Below are 6,281 nucleotides of genomic sequence, written 5' to 3'. Positions count from 1 at the left end.
CATGTTACCATCGTGGTCGCTCTATCCTTGCCCTGCATCGGTTGTGGCGTCGTTGGCATGCTGCAATTGTTGCGCTTCGTCAGCCTGTGTTCGTCACACCACTGTCATTCCACCATCGTCGTCCAGCAGTCGTCGTCATCCCAATATTTCCACACCGTCCTTGACACGCAGCTGTCGTTATACAAGTGTCATCGTTTCGAAATCGTCGCCTCAGCGCCGTCATATAGTTGTCGTCACGCCACATTTAGGGTTCCAACGAGTTTATTCCTTCGTCATTGCAGGGCGATTACTACATTGTCGTCATGCGGTCGCCGTCAAGTCATTATGGTCATGGGCTGCCTTTAACAAACGAGTGCCATAGCGAAATAAGTCCATACCGAATACAGTGTATGGTAGATATAATCGAAGCGATGGGGTTCTCTAGATGACCGCTAAGAATTTTCACTGAGCCTAGCATCAGCAACTGGGTGTGTCGCTAGATTGCTTCAATCCTAATCGCATTACCGTGATCAGTGATCATGAGATGGGTTCTGCCGCAGTTTTTTCTACTATACAAAACTGATCCACTCACGGGTCATGTGAGGAATTAATCCACTTGTTTTTATTTCAAACATGACCGCTATACAAACTTGCGCTGCGAACAAAGGAATCGCCCTCAGATTAGGTCAAGGAGATTACCCTTGTCTCAGAATTGAAGTACTGCACGTCTGTGGACAGATTTCCTTCAATTGTCGCTAACACACCACCTAAATTACAGCCAGGATGGCATTGAACAGAGGGTAAGCACCAAGTGTGCACTCTATCGCATTCAAATGTGCGTACTCAAAATTTGTACTCAATTTCCTTGTGCTAATTGGGTCGTCTGTCTTTAAAGCAAAGCGTTCTGTTCGCCGTCGTCAATAAATATTTTGTTAATAATATTTTCATAATCACTTTTGCTTGATCTTTTCTATACGCTACCAGAATTTGTGCATTGTCTTTCCTGCTAGAAGAAAAAAACATTGTACACCCCTAACCTTTGACAAAAGCTGAGCACGAGTCATACGTCAGCAAAACCAATAACAATAATGGTCATGGGCTCCTTCACGCGGCGAATGGGATTATTAACATCACGCTCTGAAGAATAATGTACGTAAAACAGACACTGAAGTGAATTTCTGCGCGATGAGAACGCTCCATCATGAACAGCCTCTTCACCTTTTCTTACTTTTTATTGTGTTACTGCGTTACAAAGGACAGCCCGATCCATATATCTCACAGGAGCCATATAAACAGGCATGAACTATTTACCGAAAGCAGAAATTGTAGACACTTGTGTGCCAGCTGTTCAGAAGACCGAGCGAGAAAATGAAAAGCCTTATACAGAGCGTAATTTTAGTTGCCGGTCTTACAGGTAAGTTTCGCTTCGGTGACCGTTCTCTAATGCCATGATGTTCATGATTCCTGTTTCAGCTACAGGGCTGGCTATGACGTATGCTTTGTTTATTGTCAGTGCTGTGTTTTCCAATGCTTTGGTTTTCCTGACCTTGTTAGATCTAAGAGTTTAGTATTGATACTTGATATGGCACCAAATGAGCTTAGTCACCGGTATTACCGTCAATTTTGCGTTAATAATTTGACTTTATAAAGACGTAGCTTTTTAGTGCAGCACTTATTCAGGAACAACCAAACGGTAGTCTTTTCTACGATATAATAGCGTGCTAGCGGGTGTTCCATTCTTATTAATGAGTGTGTTAAACGAGCTAAAGAACAGAAAAGAAAGCAAGCGATGAAAAGAACGTCTTTGCCACTCAATTTTGCCATATGTTGTCTCATTTGACGCTGTTTGTTAAGGGAGTCTTTCCCAGTCTTGTCGTTTTCTTTCCTTTTAGTGTCTATTGATACATGCAAACTATAGTTGCCTTAAACGTATACTTTGGCCATCTAACCATCAATAAAATGAATTCTCTCAAAATGTCAAACATAGCCGTTGAAGCAAGGCGGCTGGCCTTGGAAGCTATTCTCAGGGGTCTTAAATGGCACACAGGTATTTGCTACATAGACGACTTTATGGCATTGTCTACAGATTTCGAATCGCTTCTCGTCCGCTCTAAAAAAGTCCTTGCGTGCCTCACATCAGCTCGGTTGCACCTGAATTTGAAGGAAATATCATTTTGGTGACAGTATAAGCTTACGATTCTATGCCACCTCGTCTGCAAAGAGGGAATTCTGCCAGATCGTGCCAAACTTTCAGCCATTGCTGAGTGACCCAAGCCAACCACTGCAAATGAGCGAGGCGACTTCATTGGTTTGTATTCATGTTTCTGATGTTTCATGCGTAGTTTCGTCTCCATCATCACCCCTTACCAGAGCTTTTTACTGGCAAGTCTGACCTCTGGGTTTGGAGTTAGGAGTTGAACGGCTCATTTACGAGGTTCAGCCAGTTCCTCGCATCCCCTCCCTATTGTGCCACTTTCATCCCAATGCGCCAACTGAGATTCAGACCGATGCTAGCGGTGTCGGACTTGGCACCATTCTCGCCCAAGACAAAGACAGCTTTGACGAGTACATTGTCGCTTATGCCAGGCGTCCCCTAACGAAGGCAGAATTGAACTAAAAACTAATGTATCGCGTTTTTTGGGGCAATCGGCAAATTTCGTACTTACCTGCATGGACGCTAGTTTCATATGTGGCTTTCCACCAAGCCGTATGCTGGTCAGCATCGTTGATAGACCCACTTGGCCGCCTCGCTCGTTGGGCTTTACGCCCAATGCCATTTATCGCTCTGTACGCAAAAATTGCTTGGTCTTCTTTGATCGCTAACATCCACCAGCAATTTGTCAGCTCTCACCTTCAGCAATATGCCGGCTGAGGAGCGTGCACATCCCAGGACCTATTCACTGCTGGACTTCCTCACTTCCTGTACCATGGCTCTCCTCTCAAGCACAACACTTGGCCACCCGCGAACATCTGTTGTACCGGTGGAATGACCTCTGCGACGGCCGTAGATGGCACCTAGTTATTTCCCGTCATCTGAGCTTAGACATCTGCCAGCTTTCCACGATGACTCCCAATGCAGCCATGCGCTCTATTCATGCCATCCATGTCTTTAAAACATTCTGCCATCTTCGGCTTTAGTACTGCTGGCGAGGCACGTACCGATTCGTTCGCCAGTACGTCCCTTCTTGTGCTGCGTGTCAACGCCGTAGGACTCATCCTCGGAATTCCGCAGGTCCCTTGCAATCTACCGTGCCTTGCTCAACCATTACCGTTTTTTGACGTGAACAGTGCTACGTGCATTTCTGCATGTGGGATGCTGCGGCATCTGTGGTATTATTTGCGTTGGCTAAGCCAAATATACTGGAGGTGCTAGTTCCCTCGAATCGTCATACCGACTCAAACTTGATAGGCTTCACAGGGAAGAGTATTCCCTAGTTTGGTGATTGTCGGCATGTGAGGACAAACATACCCCATAACATATCTTACATGACAGCTGTGTGTAGCTGACGGTGTCGCACTTGTTGCTGACGGCTGTCTTTAATGGGCCTACGTGGTGCCTAGTACCATTCTTTATTTTATTTTAAGGGTGCATGTTAAATCAGGCTTTTTTTTTCCTTCTTCGTCTGGGGCGTCGGCGCGTGCGCTACTGTACGAATAAACACCTGACAGGAGGAATACCTGCAAGAAAAATCGCGTGCTGGCTGTGTAGCGCAGCAGCTTCGTTTTCCTTAGGCTTCAAATACTGATTTATTTCCTGGCAATATAGATAGGGATAGCATAGGCCAACTTTCCGCGAAAGCGAATTGCAATACCGATTCTAAGAATCAAAATGTTATAATGGTATGATTGTTAAGAAATTCGAGGACAAGGTTAATGAAGTCACTGAATGCGCAGCGACACTGCGATAGGAATTTCTAAACTTTCTCCTTTCTAAACTGACCTTTAGAGCAATTTTGGAATTCCCGACCATTTCAATGTGTTTAATGTTCCATCAGAAGAAAAAAATTCTACAAACGAGGGTTGGAGGACATGAAGCCCTCATCAAGATCTTAGTAATGAATTCTCGTCTGGACAGAACACCGTCTTATTTGTGCTTGCTGCCGCTAAAAATAGTTCTCCTGTGTGGACACCTTTACAGAAGGTGTCCATACCAATGGGCGCCTTGTAAAGGCACCCAACTGCCACCTTTACAGAAGCATTATTCATGATACTTCAATATTTGTACCAGGGTGATGTGAAGGAGTTATATTTGTAACTTGTGGAGCCCAGTTTAGAGCATTTAGAACATACGTCATTGTGCCATCTGAACAGTATTGTAGGATCTTATTATATAGGTTGTAGGAAATAATTATTAGACTTAGACATTGCAATACTTCTGTTTCCTTTTTCTTAAAAAAAAGCTGTGGTGATTTACGTTTAGAATGTGATTATCTGTTCTTTTTTTATATCACACAGCGACATATGTCTTCTCTTCGATAGAAGAGTGCGAACAGGTAATTATCACACATTTTCATTTGTACACATGATAAATATCTATACTTTCCCGTAATGAAATATTTGTGAAAGCATAATACCAAGAGTGAAAATGTGTGCGTAAGAGAAACACCGAATGATGACTAACGTTGTATTTAACCGAACCTGTGGAGTTCAACTACTTTCAATTATGAGCGTCAGATAGATATGATGACAAAATAGCCACAATAACCTAGATACTGCCAACACAGGACACTTTGTTATAGGACACTGCAGAAATATTCACTTAGGTATGCTTGGTGCTGTGGCTCTGATTCTTGGTGCAATTAAGATACTGCAATAGCAAAGACGTCTAGATAAATTTGCGCACTCCAAATTCTTGTACTTTTCCTGTTTTTATAAGGAAACATTACTTGAAAGCTTCCAAGTCGTTAGCTTTTTAAAGATCAATATACTTTTTCTGTACTGACAAACGCTTGCCTCGCCCTCAGCAATCCCCTGCAAAGTATGATGTCGGGGAGGGCTAACGCTGTGTTCAGGTGAAGTCAACATCTGGTAGTTTGGTCTAACTTGCCTATTACTAATTATCTATACAAGGTAGCGGCTGCCGATCAGCAGTGCAGGCTGTTTATGTTATGTTATGTCGCTCTGTATTGTCCATCGAATTTTCTTAACTAAAATTGGATGGTAAATTGGATGGTAGCTACTGGGAACCGCTAAATAAAGGTTTTCTTACGGAATAATGTGAGCAAACCGGTTGCTATCATCGCCTGAAACATGCGTGCCCGAAAACTAAAGAAAATGATATTTGCCTTGTCAAGGCAGTATTACTCTTGGATTTATCGACGTCAGTAACATAATGGGCATAATTTGCCACAGTGTAATACATATGTAATAAAAATAGTGTTCAGAAGCTAGGTAACTTTTTTATCTGGCTGTAATAGCAAATGTGCCCCTCTTGATTGCTGTACACTAATACAGGATTGCACAAGAAATAATAAAAACAACTTCATTCCTCATTGCAGGAAGGATACCCTACTTCATGTAATGGCACGGCAAATGGAACACCTTGTGTGGTAAGGAAAGCTTAGTTTTTGGTGATAATTTCAATTCAAGGTGTTTCACAGTCGTGGAGAACAAAAGCTTGAATACAGAGAACAATAACTAGTCCACCATGAATTTTTTGAGAAATTTGTGAAGGAGAAGCAATTTTAGAGGCGAAGTATTTTATTCATGTATTTACAAACACTTTGGTCCTAATTGTTGTCTATTGTAGGAGGGCAAATGGGAAACAAATAAAAAAACAATACAGATGACAGAACGATCCGATGCATAAAAGCGTGACCTCCATTCCAGCAGCGCAGCTTACTCCACAGATCCCCCTCTAGTGGGACGTATCTTTCTGTCATATAGCAGGCGCATGCAAAAAGCGCCAGTGCTTTCAATAGAAACCATTGTTGTATGTCACTTGCAGTGCAAAATATCATGAGAAAGAATGGGAATTTAACCGGAGAAGAACATTCTGGTTTGCTAACTCCACACTGGTGGAAGAAAACACGGAAAAAATAGTGGGTACGTAAAGTAATAATGAGAAATAAAAAGAGAGTAGATGGGGTACGCATGGGAAGAACGCACTCTTTTTAGCCCACTCTGGCGTGAAAACTTGAATAGTGCTTGATTGGCCTAATAACGGGATGTATTCCTCTCATTCTGCAGGCTTCGTGCTTCAACTTCCCCCTTAAGGTGCTGTTCCGTGCAGTACTAAACTTCGCCGATGATGCCGGTTCTAGCGACCGTCTTTGAGCTTGTACCGTGACGCTCCTAGGCCT

The 6,281-nt window shown here is 42.9% G+C and overlaps 1 long non-coding RNA gene across 1 annotated transcript; it reads left to right on the top strand.

The window, feature by feature from the left end:
- Positions 1 to 1,270: 1,270 nt before the first annotated feature.
- LOC129388276 (uncharacterized) lies at positions 1,271 to 5,528 on the top strand. Its single transcript, XR_011890782.1, has 3 exons — positions 1,271 to 1,393; positions 4,435 to 4,472; positions 5,478 to 5,528. It is a non-coding gene; the product is annotated as an uncharacterized lncRNA (long non-coding RNA).
- The last annotated feature ends 753 nt before the right edge of the window (positions 5,529 to 6,281 follow it).

The sequence above is a fragment of the Dermacentor andersoni genome, chromosome 10 (assembly GCF_023375885.2).
Source record: "Dermacentor andersoni chromosome 10, qqDerAnde1_hic_scaffold, whole genome shotgun sequence".
In the NCBI taxonomy this organism is placed as follows: domain Eukaryota; kingdom Metazoa; phylum Arthropoda; class Arachnida; order Ixodida; family Ixodidae; genus Dermacentor; species Dermacentor andersoni.
The sequence above is the reverse complement of the archived record's forward strand: the minus strand, read 5'-3'. Positions and strand labels throughout refer to the sequence as shown.